This window comes from Ostrinia nubilalis, chromosome 13, assembly GCF_963855985.1.
Source record: "Ostrinia nubilalis chromosome 13, ilOstNubi1.1, whole genome shotgun sequence".
In the NCBI taxonomy this organism is placed as follows: Eukaryota; Metazoa; Arthropoda; class Insecta; order Lepidoptera; family Crambidae; genus Ostrinia; species Ostrinia nubilalis.
Window position 1 is genome coordinate 14,312,221 of NC_087100.1, and position 25,915 is coordinate 14,338,135.

General features: G+C 35.5%; 1 long non-coding RNA gene across 1 annotated transcript in view; it reads left to right on the top strand.

The window, feature by feature from the left end:
- The window catches only part of LOC135077746 (uncharacterized), a 200,608-nt gene that overhangs the window by 23,485 nt on the left and 151,208 nt on the right, over positions 1-25,915 (top strand). Inside the window, exon 2 of the long non-coding RNA XR_010258498.1 lies at positions 24,002-24,054. This is a non-coding gene — a long non-coding RNA (uncharacterized LOC135077746). The remainder of the gene's footprint in view (positions 1-24,001; positions 24,055-25,915) is intronic.

Here is a 25,915-nt window from a genome sequence, read left to right on the forward strand (position 1 = left end):
ACAGTAGGTAGGGTTAATACTGGGATGTGTAAAAGTGCTTTTTAAAGCCTATTTACAAAATTAAATGAGTTTTATTCGCTGATGATTTTTTTTTAAACAATGTTAGGGGGATAATTTTTTTCTTTTAAAACAAGGATTAATTTAATTTGAAAAGTAGATAGTTTCTCGGTTTCTTTGTTCACCAATAATGTACTTAGTTCAAAAGCTTGATAAAAGTATTACTGTATACCTATTACTCGTAGAAGATTAGTACTTAGTATTCTTTTCAATAAGATTCAAAATGGCATTTTAGATAAAAGGCTTTTAGCAAAATTAAACTATTTTGTACTTTTAAAAAATGTGTTTGGTTTTTAAAATCACTCTCTAGCAAATGGTATGAAAATGGTACCTACCTACTGGAAATTTAAGCATTTATTTATTCTCAGCGGTTTTTAAAGGGTTACTTACGTGGGGTATATTTGGTGGTTAGTGTATCGTAATACAAGTAATACAACGCAATTGCGGTTGAGGTCTTAAATACCGATGGGACCAATTTATTTTGTAACCGCAGTCATTCATTTATAATATAAATACAACAACATATTTTTTTGTATAGGTAGGTATCTGTCATAGTCAAAAGTCGATATGCAGTCAGTCTCTTCGCGGAATGACTGATCTATCCAAGGTTTGACCAAGGCCTTCGGGCCAACCCCAAAATAAATTCCAACTTCGACCTTTGACTAAGATATTGTAGTAAAGATAGTAGGTATGCTAGACGCCACTTCAACCACTATAGCACCGTACATGTCATTGTTATATGTGTCTTTTTTCAAACAAAGATAAATTACCTATTATGACTAAGGGCCTGCCCTAGCTTTGGACTGATGTAATCCCACAGAAAGCACTTTGACTTACGTACACAATGAACTCAGATAGTGCTATACTAGCTATGCTTGTTAGGGGCAAAGCAGCAGCTGTAGTTGTTATTGTAGGAATAAGTATTTATTTATACCCTAGTGGCCGCCCGCAACTTCCTACGCGTGGACCTCGTTTAATTACTAATGATGTTGCAAGTTGCAGTTTAACGGCTTTCCCCGCATGAATACCTATTTACGAATGTCAAAATTTTTTGGCTGTAGATTTTAACCAATGACGATAGATGGTGCTTTTTACCCACGTCTTATTTATTTAGTTTGTCACATATAGTCATAAATTATAGCCTATATGTTAATCTGGGTTATAATCAGTAATACTGTAAAGTTTCAACAAAATCCGTTCAGTGTGCCTACCATGAGTTTACGTTAGGTGAGCTCGCTAGCGAATACGTCAAAAAATTCTATGAAGATCTTATTTCTTGAAAGTAGCCACTAGGGGCGCTGCACAATATGTCATACATTTAAATGTCATTTTTTTACGCAGTCGCTAGCGAGCACACCTAACGTAAACTCATGGTAGGCACACAGTAGTTTTTGCGTGAAAGAGTAACAAACATCCAGACATCCACACAAACTTTCGCATTTATAATATTAGTAGAATAGGATAGTAGGACTAGTAGGATATTTACTTTCATTTGACTCTATAAACGCGGTCGTATTCCGCTCTAACAGTTTTTACAGTCTTCGAGATTTTGGAAGGAATTATCATGACTCCGCGCACCCCGCGCACCGCGCGCGGTAGTGTTTAGAGAGGCTCCGTTATAAAAATATCTGCTTTCATAGTAAAAGTACGATTTTTAGAGATTTTTTTACATCTACATCAAGATAAACGTTTATTAAATCGAACTGTGCTATAATTTTTCAATAACCAAAGGACCTGTGAAGTGTATAAACAGAAAACTAAACCAAAACATCGTTGTGACAGTGAATATTTAAAACAGTGTACGTAGTGAGTGTCGGCGATCAGCTGTGACTCAGCTGACTAACAAGTGCAAACGACTTTTGCCGATCTTGCACGACACCTCGCTTCGACAACGTCATAGCAGAAACACTATTCAAAATTTGACCACACTAGCTAAGAGCTGGCTGGTGTTGCGGTTAAGGGATCGCTGTATACGCAGGAAGGCCCCAGTTCGAATCCAAGATACATTTTATTTTTTGTTTTTCTATTTTTTTGCTTTTGTTTTTTACAATGTCAACAAAAGCACCCGATAGTAAAAATGCTACTAACAGCAATGGACGAAAAACAACAAAATGTTTTAAATGCAAAGCCATGGTTGACGTAAAAAGCACAGTATTATGCTCTTCATGTAAAAATCGGTATGAGTTTGACTGTGTAGGTCTATCGGAAAAACTCTATCGTTTAATGGAGCCAAACACAAGGAAGAACTGGAAGTGTAAAGAATGCAAATCCAAAGCGTCTAGCAAACAAGAGGAGACCTCCAACGTCATGACTCGAAAAAAATGCCTGGCCTCCAAGTTGGCGGAACCGAAGGACAACGTGATACTGCCGGCTACAACAATACAAACGATAACCAACACACCAAGCGAGCCCTCTAGTCCTGCGCACCGTTCCTCTACCAACAGTGAGCTAAACGACTCCCATGTTCTCACAGAAATTGACACTTCAGTAGAGATGTCTCGGATGACAGACCACCTCTCTAGAAGTCTGGATTTAACACTAACTGATTCGGTCACAGTTCATGAAATGAAAGAAATGATAACTCAGCTAAAGACAGAACTCGAATATACGCAAAATGAACTTGACAGCACAATATTGAGAAACATTGAACTTGATAGACATATAGAAAAATTATTAAAGGAAAACAGTACATTAAAGATGTTATGCCAATCGCCGCTACTGGAAACTAGTCGAAGCTCAGGCAATCAATGTAGATCCAATTCCAAAGTTACAGGGAGTCCGTCTATATTTACGACTCCTAAAACCTCATCAAGCAGTCATCATAACAGGGATGGCGAAGAGGACAAAAAAATCAAAACGCTTCAACTCAGAATAACACACCTCGAATACAAATTGAAGACTGCAGAGAATGAAATAGCTGATCTAAATAACAACATTATTTCGCTCAAACAAAGAATAACTATTCCTAAAAGCTCTACACAGCAAAGGCCTAAAAGTACAGGAGGAGATATTCAGGACTACACAAAGAAAATTTTTATTGTGGGCACACAGCAATGTATCAACCTATCAGCCGCGCTAATACGCTCCAGAGAAAATAATGTCTACGGGAAATATAAAGTGAGAGCAGAATTAAAGCCGTTTGCTTTTAGCACCGAGGTATTACGGGATTATCAGACATTTAAGCTAGCGGAAAAGGATAAGCTTGTAATTAGTATCGGTGAAAACGATTATAGTCAACATATAGTTCTATCACAGATTCGTTCCTTATGTAAAACATTTGCCAACAACAATATTATTGTTCTCAATGTTTTTAAAAATAAATACCTGAATGTGCACGATTTAAACAAAAATATTGAAAAGACATGTAAAGAATACAAAAACTGCCACTTTGTTTACTGCGATTATAATAATTTGTATAACATATGTAATTCCATCAACCACGTAATTAATTGTATTGACTATCATGAAGAATACTTAGACCCTAAAATACTCAAGAATTTGATATTCCGTAATAAACCAAGTCTGGAGAAAAAAATACGTAAAGGTACAATTCCATATTATTTTACGCGGAAACAACCTCTGAATGACAATGTGGGGCGGGTTTCCTCAGGCAACTCTGATGATAATATAGTGTCACAGTATAAAAAAGGAACTATACCCCATTATTTTCCCAAATTAACAAAGAACACTTTTTTTCGATCCTAAACCTTTAAGTTTTAAAATAATGCATCAGAATATTGCCAGTGTTCTTTCCAAACAATCTTTGCTAGAGTTAACGTTAGAAAACTTACGAGAGGAAGATTGCATTCCCAATATCTTATGTCTAACCGAAACGTTCCTAAAAGCTGGGTATGACAATTATATAAAAGTAAAAGATTACAATATAGCGGCTTCCTTTTGTAGGGATAAAAAACGAGGCGGAACATGCATTTTAATAAAGAATAACATTGACTTTAGAGAACTAACTTACCTCCATAAATATGCAACTCAGAAATTATTTGAAATTTGTGGTATTGAGATTCCTGTCTATAATATGGTCATAATCTGCTTATACAGAACTCCTACATCTGACCCTAATATATTTTTGGACAAATTAAACCTTACTCTACATGACATAACAAGAAAATATAAGACTAGTACTAAAATCGTTATAGCAGGTGACATTAATATAAATACTTTCAAAATAGGTAAAATCACGTCTCATTTACAGGATCTATGCAATGGATACAACTTAAAAATCCATATTAACGTCCCCACGCGAAAGGACTCTTGCATCGACCATATTCTTAGTAATATTAAAAATGCGGAAGCAACTGTGTTACCTTTGGGTTTGTCAGACCATGAGACTGCACAACTCTTAAGCTTCCCAGTAAGCCAGAAAGAGTTAAAACCTGATTCTTATTTTACATTTAGGAAAGATTACTCTTACTTAAATATCAAAAAATTTAAAGAATGCCTGAACAGACTATCATGGTCTGAGATCTATGCGGAAACTAATGTTAACATAGCTTTCAATAAGTTTCAGGAAACATTCGCCATGTTCTATAGTCTTTGCTTTCCAAACATACGAATTAGGAAACAGGTCACATATAGAAACAACCATAAATGGATGAGCAAAGGGCTAAAAAATTGCTGTACAAATAAAAGAGCTCTTCGATTTCGTTATTATAAAAATAAATCAACAGCAAATAGAACAAAATACCTTACATACTCTAAAATCTTAAAAAAATGTATATATAGATCGAAAAAAATATGTAACATACAGTATATAAATAAAAGTGACAACAAGTGTAGAGCTACTTGGACGGTTATAAAAAACGAAATTGATAACAAAAACCTTAATGACATTTCCTCAATAAATTCCAATGGCATTATTATTAAAAACCCAAGTGACATAGCTAATGTATTTAATGACCATTTCATTGACATATCCAATAAACCTTTGCCAATTAATATGCAGCATCAAATTAAAAAGAGACATGGTATATCAAATTCAATTTTCCTTAAACCAATGACACATTATGACATTAAAAAAGAAATACTGACATTAAAAAATACAAATTCAGAAGGATATGACGGGATCAGTACAAAAATAATTAAATCCAGTATGAATGAATTAGCAGACATCTTGACTCATCTGGTAAATATATCTTTTAAATCAGGAATTTTCCCAGAAGCACTTAAAGTGTCGGTGGTAAAGCCACTTTACAAAAAAGGTCATAAAGACGATGTTAACAATTATCGTCCTATTACACTTATTACGATATTTTCCAAAATATTTGAAAAGTGCATGTATAGAAGGCTTCTAGATTTTTGTACTAAATTTGAGATCATAACAAATGATCAATTCGGTTTCCAAAAAGAGAAATCTACGACATTAGCTTCTTTTTCACTCTTGGATTCTATACTAGATAATATTAACAAAAATCGCCTCACAACCGGTCTATTCTTTGATTTGTCTAAGGCATTTGATTTCGTCTCTCACAAAATATTACTAAAAAAACTAGAGGATATCGGCATAAGGGGTGTGACGAATCAATGGATAGAGTCATACTTGACCAATAGAAAGCAGTGTGTCACCATTGATAAGGTTGAGAAAAAAGAGATGATTTCTCATTCTTCGCATTATCGCGTAACTCAAAAGGGTGTTCCCCAGGGAAGTATTCTAGGGCCTTTATTGTTCCTATTATATGTAAATGACATAACTGACGCGACAAACCACAAGTGCATCTTATATGCTGATGACATCTCAATAATAGTGACCACGGATAAGACAGATAACTCGATATTGAATCATGAGACTGACATTAATGACACTGTTGATAATATAATAGAATGGCTTGAGAGTAACAATTTGACAATTAATTTAAATAAATCGGTATTTGTACAATTTAACAAATCAAAACACGCGAAGTATAATTTTAAGCTAAATATTAATAAAATTCAGCAAGCACAGTGTATAAAATTTTTAGGTATTACTATTGACGAGGATTTAAACTGGAAGCAGCATATTGAGAACATATGTAACAGAATAAATAAATTTGGATATGCCCTAAATCACGTTAAAAAGGTAACAAACAGTAAAACGGCTGTTATGTCTTATAGGGCATATGTAGAATCAATAGCACGCTACGGCCTTATGCTATGGGGCAATAGCACAGATAAAAATAGAGCCTTTATAGCCCAAAAGAGATGCATCAGAGCAATCTGTGGAATTCCGCCTAGGGAATCATGTAGACCATTGTTTAAAGATCTTGGTTTATTACCTTTACCTTCACTATATATTTTGGAAATCTGTAACTTTGTACATAAAAACAAAGGATTGTTCAAAAAAGCGAATGACATACAAAACTCTAGACAGCGCAGAAACCCGCATAAATTGGTGTTAAAAGTTATTCCAAAATCTGACAAATACGGTAAAAGTTGCCTGGCTATGTGTGTAAGAGTGTTCAACAAGTTACCGAATGAATTTAAAGATTTGAAGTCTGGACCGTTTAAAAAGAAATTGTATGATTGGCTCCATAACAAAAATTTTTACAGTATTAAGGAATATTTTAATCATAATTTGACATCTAGATAGAATTTGACATAAATACTTAATTGTTTGACAATGAATGTAATAGAATAATCTCTCTTTAATGTAATTTGGTATAAAATATTTTAATGAAATGACATTTTATGAAAATGATTTGCATGCTATTTTTAAAAGGCTAAACATGAGCACATTGTAAAAACCAACATCCTTATACCATGTTTGAAGCAAATAAAGACATTCTTATTCTTATTCTTATTCTTATTCCATTTTAGGGGCTTTTTCGCTAGAATTATCTCTTCAACTCACCCCTGGCCCCGAATTGACCCATAACATAAACCCGTTCGCTGCCCAGCTCCACATAAAAGTTTTGCCTTAGCTAAGGCTGTGTCTACATCAGTGATAAAAAAATCCTTGATGCAGACATCGTTATTTAGGTATTTATCTGTAAATTATAAATAACTTGAAAAAATCGAACTGCCTAATGTGGGAATCGAACTTGCTTGCCGGGCTCTTCCATATGAGCTACTTGGACACTGGATGCACCCGTTGAGATGCAACTCTTAACGCTGAAAATTTAATAACTACGTTTTTATTTATTCACTTTTGTTACAGGTCATCTTACAGATAGCCATTTTGAAATTACATTATTTCAATCATCATCGCCAGTTTCAAATTGTAAAACTGCTATAAAAGCCAGTGAACATTAAACAATTAAGGTTGCCAACTAGTGTCATAGATTTCCTTGCAAACACAATAAAGCTTATAAGCAAGATTTAAAATTTTTGCTTAACCTAAAAGTTGACTGAAAGAAAATACTATTATGGCTTTGAGTTTGCCTTTTGGACTCCGATATTGTGTGCAATGAAATAAATAATCGCACGTTCACGTTCATAAGTGCCAAATATTGGTCTTATGCCCGTTTTCACCATAAATTCGTAATTTTTAAGTGAACCCTAGAAAAACAAAATGCCTGTTATGTGTCACCATAGGAGTCACTTAAAAATTAGGGATTGAAAGATTTTTCATTTCCATATTGTTTTTTTTTTTAAGTTTTGGATCATGACTGGCCATTGAGCCCGCGCCTTTACCCTAGCGGACAGATAGACAAACGTATAAACTGTTAAAAGGGTTTAAAGTGCTCATAAATATGTCTCCAACGATCGCGGAGCCTCACAAAAGTCAATTTGAGACCGTTCCAGCTTTAAATCGAGTTGAAAACAGAATTCTACGCGCAAATGTTGCTAAGTTTTCAAAATGGCCGTCTCTGTTGTTTTTTATTAGGTGCTATAGTAAAAGAGAGCCCCTCGAATGTAATATTTTAGAGACAATTCTTATCAAAAATTCTAGCGTTAAGAGTCGTAAAATCATTCGTTATCAGTTGTGGATTTCATTCCCACCTTAGGCAATTTGAATTTTTCAAGTTATTTAAAACCAAAACCTCATTGTAACCTTAAGATTTGATATCCGTTATCAATCAATGCAATCACATCGACCGACTGATCTTGGGAAAATAAGAAAATCCTGTCTGAAAAAAGTTACGGAGACGCCTGTAGATAGAGCATAGAGTTAGGGTGGGTTGCACCATCATACTTTAACTTTGACAAACGTCAAAAATCTGTCAAACTCCATACAAAAAGCACCGGTTATAGTTCCAAAATACTGAACTGTCCTATCCATGACATTGACAGTGGGGCGCCACCGTCAATACCGGATCGCTGCTTCCGATTTTTGCTATGTTGGAAACCATATAGTTGAACGATGGTAGCGCCCCCCTGTCATTGAGTTTGGTGGGACAGTTCAGCGTGGGTCATAGCCCCGGATCTAGGGGGGGGCAAACCGGGGCACCTGCCCCGGGCGGCAGTTTCAGAGGGCGCCAAAATCAATTTAGTACATTCTGTATTAACCTAGTTGGCAACACTGATAGCGTACGTATCTCTGCCGGGGGAATCCCCGTATGTCACATACGGGGATTCCCGGCAGAGACTCACATGTAGAACTAGAGGCTACACGAACCGAGCCGAATAAACCTGTACGTCAAGGGACTATCGTTGTTTGTTTATGTGATTGATTGCGTGTGCGAGTAATTATAATAATTATTAGCGAAACTATTGACTTAAACTACACCGTATTGGAAATAAACGCCTTACGAAATAATAGGTAAGTAATAAAAATAATATTATAAATCATATTAATTATATTATCTTTTCGATCCTATTGCTGTTCCTTAATGTATTATGTAATTGATGAAGTGTCTATAACTCATGTTTTGCTGGGCTCCGTAATTCAGTTACTTACCATAATATATATTATGAATATTTAGTAAAATATATATGTTACGGCTAAAGATGGATGTGAACATAAACTTAAGATTAGCCGGCTAAACTTAAGTTTATCTTCGACGAGGTGTTAATGTTAGTTTCTTCTATCTTTAGCCGGCTAAACTTAAGTGTAACCGCAGGCCCTTGGCTAAAAATGTAGAAGGAAATGGAAAAGGAAACAATGTAATAATGTTTACTATTTTGACACGAAAACTTTATTAAAATATAATCACTTTCATTACACATACTTTTATGTACCTATGTAGGAAAATTACAATTATTACAATAACAAAATATTAATTACTTAAAACAATATCTAGGTACCTAATCATTAAAATAAAATAATAAGGAACCATTTGGTCATTACAGAATCTTCTGTAGGTGGGTATTTAAAATTACAAAATAAAACAAAATAAAACTTCTTCAGTGTTAATTACTTAAAACAATATCTAGTCACAATTGTTAAATAATATGGAGCTATTCGTTGTCTCCCCACCGCCCCCTCAAGCCTTCCGCCGGCCTGGAGCGCCCATCGAATACATTTTTAGCCGTATCGTTTTGGCTAATGTGCACATTAGCCGGCTAAAGATGGAATATCATGACGCAAACTAACATGTTATCGAACTTTAGCTGCTTCTCGAAGCTAAACTTAAGTTTAGCCGGCTAATCTTAAGTTTATGTTCACACCTATCTTTAGCCGTAACATATATATAGTAAAATATATTATGAATATTTTTTAGGTTGTAAAAGATCAACGATGAGCGCACCGAGAAAAAAGCTTTCTGGGGCTGAAAATAGAAAAAGAGCTAAAGAGAAATTTGAAGACGTAAATAAATCTGCTTCTAAGATGAGAAAATGGCTTTACGAAGCGGCTCCATCGTCAAGTTCCACTGATACTTCGGATACGGTTTCAGGTATTTCCAATAACTCTTGTAATTTGGACACTCAAGTTGATTCGACAAATCAGTTGAAGCTTCAAGGTTCAGATGATGGCAAACAGTATCATTCGTCTGTGTTATCTCAGCAGGGAGATAACGTTCAACTAGCATCTAGTGACTTATTGCAGTTGAGCAGCAAAGACGAAATCATAGATTTAATGGATCCAGGTACATGGCCGAGCCAAGAGAAAATTACAGATCAACAAAGGTCATTTTTGAGTAAACAAGCTGTATTACTAAATAATGAACATCCAAATAACATAGACTTTAGGTCCACTGAACGCAACGGTAGGCATTTGACACATAACATGTGGTTCGGAACAATGGCAAATAAGGAAATTATTAAAAGATCCTGGCTTGTTTACTCGAAAACAAAAAATGCACTTTACTGCACTGTCTGCAAGTTATTTGCCAGCACTTCTACATCAGCGTTGTGTACAGAGGGTCTCATTAATTGGAAAAAGACTTTAGAAAGATTAACTGAGCATGAAGTATCACAAACGCATAAAGAATGTTTTATTAAGTGGAAAACCCGCCTGCAGCAAATGAAATTGTGCCAGGGCATTGATCGCGATATAGAGCAATTAATTCACTCTGAGAAAAAAAAATGGAGACATATTCTACATGTAGTAATGGACGCTGTCATGTATCTTGCCACAAACTGTCTTTCTTTTAGAGGTACTAAAGAAACACTGAGGGATCTCACTGAAAATTTTCCTCAACCTAGTCAAGGAAATTTTCTTAATTTGGTATGTCTACTTGCTAAATACGATCCTACTCTCAAGTATCAGTTAGATCACGTCAAAAAAGGACAGGTATCCTATTTGTCGAAAACAATTCAAAACGAAATAATCGATATGATGGCAAAAAAAGTTCGAAATACCATTATCAATGAGATCAAGGAGGCCAACTACTTTACCATCATGTTTGACTGCACTCCAGATATATCTCATTCAGAACAAATGAGCCAGATTATTCGGTATATAAAAATAACAGAAACTGGATGCACTATTAAGGAAAGCTTTATTGATTTTATTGAAGTAGATGGAAAAACTGGAGAATATATCACACAGCAAATTCTAGAAAAACTAGAAGATGATGGTTTGGATATTCAAAAATGCCGCGGACAATCTTACGACAACGGATCTAATATGGCTGGCGTATACAAAGGCGTCCAATCCAGAGTTATGCAAATGAACGAGCTGGCAATGTTTGTACCTTGTCTAGCACACTCTTTAAATCTTGTGGGCGTGCATTCAGCGTCATCATGTCCAGAAGCAGTTAACCTATTTGGGCTTATACAAAAACTTTATTGTTTCTTTGTTGGATCCACCACGCGATGGAAAATAATGCAAAAGTGTACTAAAACAAACTTAAAAGGAAGTAGTCAAACCAGATGGTCAGCTAAACACCAAGCTGTTACTGCTCTATTAAATAATTTACCGGAAGTTGTCAAAGCTCTAGAAGAAATTGAAGAATCCTCTTCAGCCGCAGAATCGAAGTATGAAGCTAGTCATTTACTACATGCGATGATGGATTTCGAATTTATCCTCAACTTATCAATTTGGAATAATATTCTTCGAGAGATTAATAGAGTGAACGTTGAAATACAAAAAGAGGATATTATCTTGCCGCGTTCTGTGATGATAATGCAAGGTCTTGTTAAGATCATACAGGGAATGAGAGAAAAACCAATAGAACATTGGATCAAAGAAGCTGCAACTATATCAGAAAAATTGAAAATAGAGCCAGTCCTTCAAAATAAACGAATTTCCAAAAAGAAAAGGCAACACGACGAATTCTGCGAAGATGAATCAAGAACTCTAGACCCAAATGGGCTATTTTCCAAAGATATAAAAGTAGTATTTGACAGAATTTTAACAGAAATAGAAACAAGGGTAGAGAGCGCAAAGAGTCTACATGAAAATTTCGCCTTCCTCAGTGGTCACGCGTTTTTAAATATGTCGACTGATGATCTGCAGAAAAATGGAGCCGATCTAGCACGAAAATATTCAAAAGACTTGAATGCAGTTGATTTTTGCCAGGAACTTTCTGTATTCAAAGACCTAGTAACAGAAATTAATGAAAAATCAAGTGCATTCGACCTGTTACAACATCTGTGTCAGAATGACTTGCAAGAAGCGTTTCCTAATGTTAGTATAGCTTTAAGGATATACTGCACATTACCGACGACATCTGCAAGCTGTGAGCGAAGTTTCAGCAAACTGAAAATAATTAAAACCTATCTGCGTTCAACAATGAGCCAAGAACGTTTATCTAGCCTCGCGATTCTAGCCATTGAAAATAAAACTGCCTTTGAAACGGACTTTGATGAGCTAATAGATTCTTTCGCGGAAAAGAAAGCACGCCGTGTGAAGCTGTAGAGGTAGTAAGATAAGAGAGAAAAAAAAACGATGAGAAAAATTAAAACAAAGTCTTGATTATCAGTTGCCTTGTTATATGATTGCTATATTTAATTTGATGTCACACCTAAGAAAAAGTTATTAGTAATAGATAATAAAGAGTACAAATTTATTAAAGAGTATTCTTTCGATCACCAATAATGCCACATATTATAATATTAGTGTTAATCAAACGCTCACGAGAGGGGGCGCTATATCAAGTTCTTGCCCCGGTTCGAAAAAATCGTAGATCCGGGGCTGCATCTATATCGTCATAGTTACCGTTAAAGTTAGGTGGTGCAACTCAGCCTTAGAGTTTGTTGTATAATAGTCAGCGTAAAATAGTTCGTGACAGCCAAACTGGCCAAAAAGTTGACAACACAAATTGATACAAATACGGTTTGCGAATTTTTTTACTAATTTGGGTGGCACGAGCTATTTGACGCTGTTGCTGTAATTAATTGTTTAAGGAGCATTACAGTCAGATTAGTCACTTTTTAGTTACAAAAACGCACCTATAATCCTACATCCTACTTATTTATTTAATATTATAAAGGCGAAAGTTTGGATGTCTGGATGTCTGGATGTTTGTTACTCTTTCACGCAAAAACTACTGAACGGATTTTGTTGAAACTTTACAGTATTATGGTTTATAACCCAGATTAACATATAGGCTATAATTTATGACGATATGTGACAAATACATTTCAATAAATAAATAAGACGTGTCTAAAAAAGCGCCATCTATCGTCATTGGTAAAAATCACATTACAGCACTGGACAAAGTACTGTTTTTGACGTTCGTAAATATTCATGCGGGGAAAGTCGTAAAACGCCATCTATCAACATGATATCTAACGGGGGTAAAACGAAGTCCACGCGTACGAAGTCGCGGGCGGCTGCTAGTAAGCACATAAAGTACAACCGTATTAAGCTCGATGTGCAGTAGGCAGTATTGTTACAATTTATTCACACGCTACGCTTCTCATAATGCAACACAATCACGCGTCGCAACGCAAGCTGTTTCAGTTTGACGTTAAACCTTTTTAAAATGACATTACCTAAAACCTTTTTGAATCAGCAAAAAGGTCTTCGAGTCCGCGGACATCCCATGGCGTTAGAATGGGTTTAACTTAATTTTATACGTTTTTTACGTTCAGGAGGTGAACGCACTGATAACCCGAAAGCGTACACCTTTGGTATTCTATAGCCGTTTTATAGGTATTAGCAATACTTTTATCGTAATGTGGCTTGTTTTGAAGATAATCTTGAAAGAGGTTTAATGTGCTCAATTGCTCATCATCTGAATCGGAGAAAATTATGTCGGTAGCATAGAACGAATTACTCCTGAAAAATTTAGACAGCAGGTACAGTCAGTGTCAAACAGTTCGTGACACCCAAAGTGGCCAAAATGTTAACAACACAACCCTATTTAGTCCGGTTAGCTTTAAAGACGGTGTAGAGAAAAATCCGTGGAACACAATACTGACATCGGAACTTTATTTAGACTAGTTAGGAGGTGAATATATCAAAAGTCCCCGCCCTTAGCCCTTGAGCCGGGGAGAGGGTAATCGCTAATTACATTAAAATAAAAATCACGATTAACATTATTTTTATTGGACTAAAAGCTAATGGGTGACCTTTAAACAGTAGTTTTATCTGGTTTTTAGTTTCAGCTCCAATATCTAAATCATAGTGTATATTCGATAAAAAAAAGCCTTGTACGCAGCTATACTCACTCTTTACTACTCACAGATCACCCTTGGCCATGTCCCTATGATGAGGTCGATGAACGAAGCAAAACGCCCCTGTGACTACAGCCTTAGTTTCTTATTAGACGGGAATTTAATACGAGCTATTAATTAGTACACTACAGAACTGTGTAGGCCTCCAATTTGGATTCCAACGAAATTGTCAATCAACTTAGGTAGGCAGAGAAATTAAATTATTACAGTCGAGTCCACTTCGAACTCATTAGTGATAATGACAAATGCCAATTAGTAATGATTTTATATCATTTTATCGTTAAAAATATCGTGAAAATTTGGTTCCAGATGAAAGTTCTACGTGATAATGACATAGGACAATAACCTAGACTTTTAATTAGGTAAAAGTTTATTAACACTTTTAGTAACTATCTAATTGATTATTACTAAATGATGTACGGGCTGGAAGCCGTAGCGTGGGCAGGCCTACTAGGTGGACTGACGATCTGGTGAAGGTCGCGGGAAGAGCCTGGATGCGGGCAGCGCAGGACCGTTCATTGTGGAAAACCTTGGAGGAGGCCTATGTCCAGCAGTGGACGTTATTTGCCTGAAACGAACGAACGAACGAACGAACGAACGAAATGATGTGGTCTTCTGATTCGTCTCAGTAGCACTCGTTAGGTATGTGCCCCGAAGTAGTGGAAGCCAAGCTATATTTTGAAACCTACTGTGTAAGTGCCCAGTGAAAGACTAGATTATAATAAAAAAATAGATATTGAATACAAAACGATTGCAATAAAGTGCACATTTCCAAGTAAAGTACGTACAGTAAAAGTCAAAGTATTATCGCGTTTAGGAACGATTTGTAACTGATGTCGTTAAATATGATGGCATTTATCACGGACGTGTAACGACGCAAATCAAATCGCCGATAAATATCCCGGAGGGTGATTAAATGGTTAACTGGATGCAGGGAGAGTTGGAGCGAATGTTTGATGTGATGCCATAATATTTTGGTATGTTGGTAATAGGGTTGGGGGATTAGGTTAGTCCGTTTTAGTCAAAAGTGGACTGAAATTGTAGTTTAGAGAATTTAGAATGAATTTAGAAAGAAAAAAAAAACAATTTTTGTAATATTTTTCCTAGTTAAGCAATTCAAAACAGTGTTTTGAATAAATTCCTAAAAAAATAATGACATAAAAAAACAAATAGAGGTTATTTAATTTTGTGCCCACAAACTGCTCTTATTACTTAGTTAGGTCCAGTTTTTTGATTCATAGTTAAAATAACTAATTGTTAAATTTTGCTACTAATGGTTAAATATAAACAAAATGTAAACGAATATTTTAAAAATATACTAAAATTCAAGCTAACCATTGTTCGAAAAACATTTTTTTTTCTAAAATTTAACGAAAGATTTTCGGTAGCAAATAATTAAAATGAAGTAAAAAAAAACATCGGTTCAATTAACAAAATCAAACGATCAATTCAAATCTAATTTAATTTCCCTGGAATCAACATCAAAAGGATATGTTTTGGCATCGTCTGCTCAGTGTATGGTGCCATTAACATTAATCATGTCTGAATTAGCGCAGTTCGTGGTTTACTGGCCAATGGCAGCGTGTAATTTTAATGGATTGGCTATCTAAATTCAGCTATCACAAGAGTAATGAAGAGGTATAGGCTGTGCCAATATAAACTAGCTATTTTGTAACAAATCTAGTACAGTTACACATGCTCATTGCTAGCATGAAAGCATGCCATTATTAAGCATTTTGCTACTAAGGTCTGTCGAAATATTGCTAATAATAAGCTTGCTCCTTTTGGGTTGTTCGAGCACACTAATTTAAGCATGCTTATAAGCATGTCATTTTTTGAGCAAATAACTGTACCTTAACATAGATATCCAGCTGTCCAATGAGGTCCATCTATAGCGGTGTATAACACTTTGGTGTAGACTTTACAATGCTACGAAAAATCCTAATAAAATTGAGTCGTAGCTCGTAGACGCGCTACGAACGTCAAACATTATGAAAGTGTCGGAGGGTTGGAGAGATAACTCCAAATTAACAAAAATAATTTACATCCTTTGAACAAGAACCAAATTAATTTTCCATATACTTAAAGAATAAGAAGCCTCAAAGAGAATAACCTAGTTAAACTGATCTTAGATTTATTAGTTTACTAATCCAATAATTTTTACCTGATCGTCACTAGTATTTTCGATTTCTGTGATACGTCTAAGTATCACAGAAATCGAAGTAAGTTTCTTATCTTTCTAATTTTGACGTGAGATTAGTAAAAATACGATCTCCGTAGAGTTGTTTATAAATCCAATGTTACCGTGAATCCAAAAATACCGTAATGTAAAATTAAAATGAAACGACATGCATGTAAACATCGAAATTACATTTTAGAGCAGCAGCTTGCAAGTATTTTGTGGAAGTGTAATGAGCTGTATGCTTAATCACTCCACCGCACCGCTAGGGACGCAATTAAGAGACTTTAATCTATCATCAAACAGCAAGCAAACGAGCAATTACCTTCTAGTGTTAATTAATAGTTTGCACAAAGAGAATACAAGGAATTTGTGCCAAAGTGTGCGCTGCAAATTATTCATTAGACTATCTGAAAGACATAATTTGTATCTCATTTTGGAATTAATGGTTAATTTTATTGAGAACATGAATTTGCATTGGATTTACATGTACATTGTACAAGTACAATAAATTTAATGCACTCGCTAAGTTATAGATAAATAGACCATATTAATGTCTGGCACATAAGTAAACATAGGTTATGCTCATCATATTTACATGTGGTGGGATTTAAACCTTTATGTAGGGCGAATCTAGACACAATAGAAATAAAATTGTTACGAGATAATGAATTATAAACCTTCATCTTATATCACTATTGCTGAAAACCGCATTAAAATCAGTTGCGAAGTTTAAAAAGATCATAACAGAGACAGCGAGAGCGAGTTTAGTTTGTACAGAAAATATTTTGAAATAGTTTAGGTATACTACTATGTATCTATGATATTATTCATACTCATTTTTTTCTGAATACTGAAAAAAAAATATTCAGGCAGTAAACCTGCCTCTATGATTCGTTGGCTTTAGGTATTTTTATGTAAACACAAATATTTTGACATTTTTATTTTCCGTCGTCGGCTTGCGATCCGAGTTGGTTAACACAAAAAAGTTATTGAAATGACTCTACAGAAAAGTTTTAGATTAATTAAGTTACTTTTTTGATTAAAGAAATTCAATATTGGGTTTCCAATAATGAGCCTATCTTATTCAATTAGATTAGGTTTGAAGTATCTACAGATAACGTATTATTTCAAGAAGACGAAAAACTTTCGTGAAATTCTATAATCTATCTTGACTTTTCGATTTTCTTCTCAGAAAAGTTGTCATTAAGGTATGATGTTAATCTAGATAGACTTAACTTAATTAACTATATTATTATAAAGAGGTAAAGTTTGTAAGGTTGTAGGGGATAATCTATGGTTGTATTGAACCGATTCTGAAAATTATTTTATCACTACAAAACCATAATAATATTATTTGTGAGTGTCATAGGCTATTAACCTGAAGTGAACTTTAAAATTAACTTTTTTTACAGAATGAAATTCACGCGGGTGAAGCCGTGGCAAAAGCTAGTTTGTAACAACTGAATTAAAAAACTCCTCCTTTTGTTGAAGTCGGTTAAAAAGGCAAACATTCTCGTTTTCGATGTTGTTAAGAGTTGCAATGCTTATAGCGTCATTTTTGCTGATACACCCTATATAAAGAAAATATTGGAATATAGGCTTCTTCAATGAAAATCAGTTCTTGAAATAACAGAAAACTTGTTTTATTTACTTCGATATACATGACACGCAAGAAGACGAATTAGAATAAAAAAAATGGCCGTCAATGTTGCCATAACAAACATAAACCATAAAGTTAAATTTTCTTACTTTTTTTATATCCAACACTCCCACTAAAATTTAACTCCTTCAAACTAATATCAAACAAAAATTATTCAACTCTATCTAAAATCTGATCTCTGAGATATGCAAAAGTTTGAGTGGGCAGCGCTTTAGTCAAAATGTCTGCTAATTGACAATTGCTTGGAACATAATTAATTTTAATTAAACCCAGTTCAACTTTTTCCCTTATAAAGTAATACTTAACATCTATATGTTTGGTACGCTTGTGGTAAACAGGGTTATTAATTAATTTGATTGCACTCTGATTATCCACATTTAATGTGATACAGTCATAACTTTCACCCAAATCTGACAATAGCTGCTGCAACCACAATATCTCTTTAGCACACTCACTGGCAGCTACAAACTCAGCCTCTGTAGTGGAAAGAGCAATGGTCTTCTGTTTCTGACTGGACCATGTAATGGGTCCTCCATTCATCATAAACAAATATCCCGTAGTGGATTTACGTGTATCAATATCATTTGCAAAATCTGAATCTGAAAATCCAACAAGACCTTTGCTTTCTCCATTATATTTTATACACAAATTTTTAGTTTTAATTAAATATCTAATTACACGTTTAACAGCATTTACATGTTGTGGACTTGGGTTGTTTACATATCTGCTTAATACATTGACAGAAAATGAAATATCTGGCCTTGAGACAGAACTCAGAAACAGTAAGCAACCTATAGCCTCTCTATAAGGAAAGTCAACAACAGTTTCATCCAAATTCTTTGAAATAATAACATTGACATCTGCTGGAGTGCTGGCAGGATTTGCATTACTCATACAAAATTTCTCAATAATCTGATTAATATAATTTTCCTGATGAATGTACATACTGTTATTCATACACTCTATTTGCATGCCCACAAAATACTTGAACTTTAACTCTTTGATTTTAAAAGCTTGCTTTAAATATTCTAAAATCTCTTTTATAAGTTTTTTATTTGAAGATATTACAAGGGCATCATCGACATAAATTATTAAGAATACTTTAGTCCCATCAAAAATTCCTATGTAAATACAATTATCAGCTTGAGATTGAACAAAACCATATTTAAGCAAAAAATCTGTAAATGTTTTGTTCCAGCATCTAGATGCTTGTTTTAAGCCATACAGCGATTTATTTAATTTTAACACAAAATCACCCTTAATTGACAAGCCCTCAGGTATATCTATAAAAATATCCTCTTCAAGATACCCGTTTAAAAAAGCAGTCTTTACATCAAATTGTTGAATTTCTAAGTTATACTTTGCAGCAATAGAAAGCATAATTCTTATTGAATCGTAACGGGTTGTTGGAGAGAATATTTCCTGATAGTCAACATCCTTAATCTGATTAAAACCTCGTGCACATAAACGAGCCTTATAGCGTACAATTTCATTATTCTCATTCCTCTTTACAGTAAAAACCCACTTTGTAGTAAGGGTTCGTTGACCAGACCTTTTGACCGCAGTCCAGGTATTGTTTTCTTTATGTGCAGACAATTCTTCTTTTATAGCCTTAGACCATTCATCTTTTTGTGGACTATTCAGTGCCTCTTCATAGGTCTGAGGCAATGAAAGCTCTACGAGATTTGCTTCATAGTTTCTATTGATTCGTGGTCTTAAATTTATTGTGCGTATTGTTGAGTCTTCTAATTCTCGAGATGGTTCATAGTCCGGGTCATCACTGTTATCAGCGGTACAACTCATCATGCTGTCTTCACTCTCCGCTGACGGGCTGTCAACTAGAGTATCATTCCCATTAGATTCTTGTGTTTCACTCTCATTTGAAAATTCATCATCAACAATACTTATTTGTGCAATATTTTTCCTACTGCTTGGCACATGATGTTCGTCAAACATAACATTTCTTGAGATTGTTATTTTCTTTGTATCTATGTCATACATTCTGTAGTTCATGTTGTCATAACCAACAAGTATCATCTTTCTGCTCTTCTTCTCCAACTTCGTTCTCATTTGATCTGGAACATGAACATATCCGATACTGCCAAACACCTTAACATGTCCTAATTGAGGTTTGATCCCGTTCCACAGTTCAAAAGCTGTTGTATTTGGAGTCTGGCTGGAGGACGTTCTATTCAATATGTATGTCGCACATTGTACAGCTTCTGCCCACAGCTCCAATGGGACGTCTCGCGCATACAGCATTGAACGTGCACTCTCTACTATGGTACGATTTTCCCGTTCTACTCGACCATTTTGTTCGGGTGTATATGGTGCAGTACGCTCATGAACTATCCCCTCTCGCTCCAGATACTCCCTAAAAACTTGATTTACATACTCTGTTCCATTGTCAGTATGTAGTATACGGACATTGTGCATGAATTTATTTTTGATCATAGCATTGTACTTCTTGAAGGCTTCCATTACATCACTTTTGTGTTTAATAAAATATACATGCCTGTAACTTGTTGCAGCGTCTTTGAAAAGTAAGAAATATCTCATACCTTGAATAGATGGGATGCTCATAGGTCCACAGACGTCGCTATAAACTAAGTCACCTGGCTGTAGTTCTCCTCGCTCAGATTTGTGAAATGGGAACTTGCATTGCTTCCCATATGCACAAGCTTCACACACAAAATTGCCTTGTCCATTGTCAATCATTTCCAGTCCCTGCACAACACTATTTGCACTCATGTTTTTAATTTGTTTTAGATTAATATGTCCTAACCTTTCATGCCACATTTTCATATCACTTTGATTATTTTGAACTAAGTTACATGTATCAGGAACCACTGTTTTAATGTTCAACTCATATAAATTGTTTTCTCTAATAATTGCACTCATCACTACTTTGTTGTTTTTATAAATCAGGGCACTTGTGTCTTTCTTTACAATAGAATAGGATTTTCGTATTATCACACCTTCAGAGAATAAGTTTCTTCTCAAACTTGGAACATACAACACGTCATTCAGTTCACTGATCTCCCACTGTCCATTGACATATCTTTGTATCATCACTTTTCCAATACCAGATACTTCCACGGATTGTTTATTTCCAAGTGTCAATGATTTCTGCTTACATTCAGTTAGTTCCAGAAAGAAATCCTTTCTATATGTCATGTGGGCAGAGGCACCACTATATAAAATCCAGGTATTCTCTTCAGCATTGCATGAATTACTCTCCACATAAAATGCTAACATATCTGCACCTTCTTGCTAAGGTTTTCTATTCTTGGATTTTTTAGGAGCACGACATTCTCTAGCAAAATGCCCCCGCTTGCCACAATTATAGCATTCAAATCTATGTTTATTTGCTGTATTATTCTGAGTTGTATTGCTCTCACTCGCTACTGGTTTATTTTGTTTGGGCTTTGCTTTCCACCCCTTATTGGCAACAAGGAGGGCTGTTTCTTGTTCCTCTTCACCTGCTAAGCTCGCCTCTTCGTCCAATAAACGTGCAGTTAGATTAACAACAGTTTGTTGTTTCGGGTCCAACGACATCCAAGCTTGTCGCAGTGCTCTATATTTGGAGGGCAAAGTTCCCAAAATTTTTGTGATAATTGCCATGTCACTGATGGATTCACCGCTTTCTTTTAGTTGTTTAGCTAAGGTTTCCACTTTTGATATGTGTTGAGCTACACTGTCACCCGGTGACATCTTGTACTGGTAAAATTTCTCATGTATTAACATTTTGCACAGTTCACTCTTTTGTTCATATATGGATTCTAACTTAGACATAATTTCTAATGCAGTTTCGCAATCCCAACTAATATTATAAATGCGAAAGTAACTCTGTCTGTCTGTCTGTCTGTCTGTCTGTCTGTCTGTCTGTCTGTCTGTCTGTCTGTTACGCTTTCCCGCTTAAACCTCGCAACCGATTTTGATGAAATTTGGCATAGAGATAGTTTGAGTCCCGGGAAAGAACATAGGATAGTTTTTATCCCGGTTTTTGAAACAGGGACGCGCGCGATAAAGTTTTTCTGTGACAGACAAAATTCCACGCGGGCGAAGCCGCGGGCGGAAAGCTAGTTTTCTATAAGTGTAATCTGTTTGAAGTCCATTGAGGAAGTTATAATGAACATTGCCATGCCATCGCTTTTCATCCACTCTGTACAGTCTCCATGTGGTTTTGGTTTGGAGATATCTATTCCTTTAGCCTTCAAAGCGCACTTTATTTGAAATTTCCATTGGCGAAAGTTGTTTCCATCAAACTTTTCAAAATTCGTTGCCCGCATGGAATCCATTTTGAGGTTATTTTGCCAAAGATTTCTCACACACGATTCTAACTTTTTCTTTGCTTATTTCGTCTGTACTTCTATTTCCAGAATCTCCTGGGCCCATAACCTATTGGAATATAGGCTTCTTCAATGAAAATCAGTTCTTGAAATAACAGAAAACTTGTTTTATTTACTTCGATATACATGACACGCAAGAAGACGAATTAGAATAAAAAAAATGGCCGTCAATGTTGCCATAACAAACATAAACCATAAAGTTAAATTTTCTTACTTTTTTTATATCCAACAGAAAACCTTCATGATTTTGGTAACGTCCTAAGCAGAAACACAAAACATAACCCCGCGGCGTTCACAAGTGATTAGCCATAATACGGAGTTACGCAGGAAACATTTGAGAAATGGGGGGTTTTGGGAAGGTAACTGCGGTCTTAATGGGGGTTTTTAACCCCCCACCCCGTTTTGTTAAGTTAACTGAATTGTTAAGGCTTTAGAAGTTAGATACGTAAGGTATGCGTTCGCGGAATCGCGGTGTAATGACGTCGTTGACGAGTGAAAACCTCGTAAGTCGAATTTTTACCAAAATCACTTCTTAATTTATAAGTTAGAAAACCTCTCAACGCACATTTCGAGCTCACCTATATTCGAATGGGATAACTATCGCGTTTAATGAAAGCCTCGTTAAATAATCAGGAGACGATTTTTTGTCTCTCCTGAAAAATGTTGTTTTCGGTGCTCCCGAGGTTTTTATTCATCAACGACGTCGTGACTCTCGTAGGTACCTAATTATCTTTAAGTCTTTAGCCTAGGCGCAGACCACCGACGTTTAGTAGACCGATAGTTGGGTCGGGCTGTTAATCAGTATGGAGATGTATGAAAGTGCGCACATTATACCGATTTATTCTTCATACAAATTAGAATCAGGCCCAACTATCGGCCGACTAAAAGTCGGTGGTCAGCGCCTAGGCTTATAATCACTGCTCACCTCATTTTAAATTAAATTTCTTCTGTAAACCTACGAATATTATTGACTTAAATACTTGTTATAGACTAGCATGCAAAACCCCTCATACTTATGTAAACTAAGCACTAACTTTAGAATTGCCACGAGTTCGCATCGACCTCGGTCCAATGTTACTGAAATTACGGCCACAGCACATCAAACTTAACATTGTGGCATCTTATGTCATGGTAATAGAGGCGAATTTGCAATTAAAATTTATAACCTGATGTGCTATCGACTGTACAATACAGCTGACTTGATACGAGTATAGGCGTAGAGTTCTAGGTGAAATCGATTAAGCTTACGATTGGCGGTTTGGTAATAGTTACATAAATTAATCGATTTTACCTATCCTATTTTTAGTTTGGGTGGTTTAATTGTAATGACAAGAACTGATAATGTAAAAGAATAGGGTATTTGCTACCACCAATCAATTAACGTACTTTTTTAAATACTCGTCAAAACGAGACTCTCCCATAGATTTTGTATGGCAATACTAGCCAGTGACTATTTTGTCAACTCAATTAAACTTCTTTTTTCAATTACAATGCAACCAAAAATCTAAATTTACAGGTTATTTAAAATTAATTAAGTTTTTAAGACCAGAACGAAATGCCTTTTAAAAAAAGTTGTGCTTTAGAATTCTTGAGGAGTGGTAGCAAATACCTATTTGTAGAGCTGCATACAATCATAGTTATAAAAATGACACACATTCATTAGCACAATATAAATAAAATGATATAGTTAAGTAAAATAGAGATCAAAGAAAGGTCAGATTTTATACCTACAATGTATATTTAAAAGTCTGCGTTTGCCTTCTACAATTTAAAGTAAGAGTTAACTTATAGACTTAATTAATTTTGTTTCAGGTTAGATCCAGCCTGCAATGACCTGTAACCTGATTGCCGCAAGCACTAAATTGGTAAGTCTAGAATAATAAATTACTATGCTTTACTTAAAACCCTATAGCATTGGTTTCTAAAGTGGGGGGCGCGCCCCCCCAAGGGGAGGCGCAAAGACCTTTAAAGGGGGGCACGGGTCATCTGTGTACTTAAGTATAAAAACCTGGGACCGCTGAGAGAATGAATTCCAGACTGCTCGATACGACCAATAATAATCTTGACTGGAGGAGGGGGGCGCGGAATTTTTTGTACGGTCGTAAGGGGGCGCGTCTCACATAAGTTTGGGAACCAGTGCCCTATAGGCTAGGGATTGAGTTTCTGACTTCAATACTCGTCACTATTCACCTGCCAAAACTTTAACTTGGAATAAATCGAAGTAAAGTTTTCACAAAATCGGACACGGTCGAGAAATCTATTGAAAGGTCGGCGAGTTTCGCCACAGTGTAAAAAGGGATAAAAGAAGTGGTATGTAGGGGTACACGAATATAATAGTTTAGTACGAATGACGTTATTGTGGTTTTGTGATTTGACAATTAAGGTTCAGCCAAACCAACACGTGCAGCCTGTGTGCGCGATGGCAATGGCGATCAGATGTCTTGTATGAATTTTTAGCGATGAGTTCACATCGCCGCTATAAAAAAGAAGAAGAGAGTTTTTACGGTAAGTTTACTTTCAAAATCATCTACGGAAAACAGATCACCTTTTTCCTTTTTTGTAGGTAGGTAAATAATCTAGCAATAAAAAGTTGCCCCTTTATAAAATACTGCATGCATGAATTTTTTTTAATGAACTGTAAGTGTATATCAATATTGTTACTCGTATAATCTCTTATGCAAAGGTTGGTATTACTTCTCCCATTTGTGTTGTGGTCTCGCCCAATTTAATTGAAACGGGCAGAAGTTCGAATTTATTTTAGAACTTTTCCGCGGTTAATATTTTACGAAAGGGCATTCGAGAAAGACGTTTAGCGATTGTGCCGTCAAAACGAGAGGGCAAGGAAATTAATGTTTGGGACAAAAGCGATGGTAAAGACGCGGGGAACAATAAAATATTACTTCTTCTGTTTTAATTTTGATCGCAATCCTACGTGATATTAAAAACATACCAACCGAATTGAGAACCTCTTCCTTTTGTTGAAGTCGGTTAAAAATAGAGGAATAGGGGTGTTTCCTGGGTAAAAAAGCAGGAGTTTTAATTAGTCCGTCAGTTAGCCTATCAAAAACTACTCGACACATATTTTTAACTTTTTAAAACTAATGAACATGTAAAGAGATAAAGCGTGCCAAAGTTCTAAAGAAAAGGCCCGTGACGTCAGTGAGTGCGTAAAAGTGCAGCACTTTGTGACGTCGCGCGGAACTTCAACGCACTATTAACTTTGTAATTATTTGTTTGACTGACAATTAAAAATATACGTGTCCAATATTTTTATGTTAAAATTGACGGATTAAAAAAAATGTTTTAGGAAACTAGCCTATTCTGGATGGTCACTCACCAAAACAGATAACATAATACGACTTATACGCCCGCATTCACAAACTTATACCGTAATACTACGTAATCTATGAGGTCTCACGCGTGTGGACGCACAGGGTGATCCACGATCAATCACAGAGCTCTATTCAATACTGAGCATTCGATTACTGCTTCACTTAAGCAAGCATCGTTTGTGAATACGGCCGGTAAATCTTCTTTTTCGTCGCTACACTCTTGGCAGAGTGGTTGTGGTCATCACACACACACGCGCCATTCCTCACACATTGCAGCCTTTCTTGTACACTCGTTTAGTGAACCATAATATTCAATGGCTTATGCCTTAAAAAGGCCCAAGGTAAATACAGTATTATCTAAAGATATTGACAAGAAATGAGTAACTTCCTAACT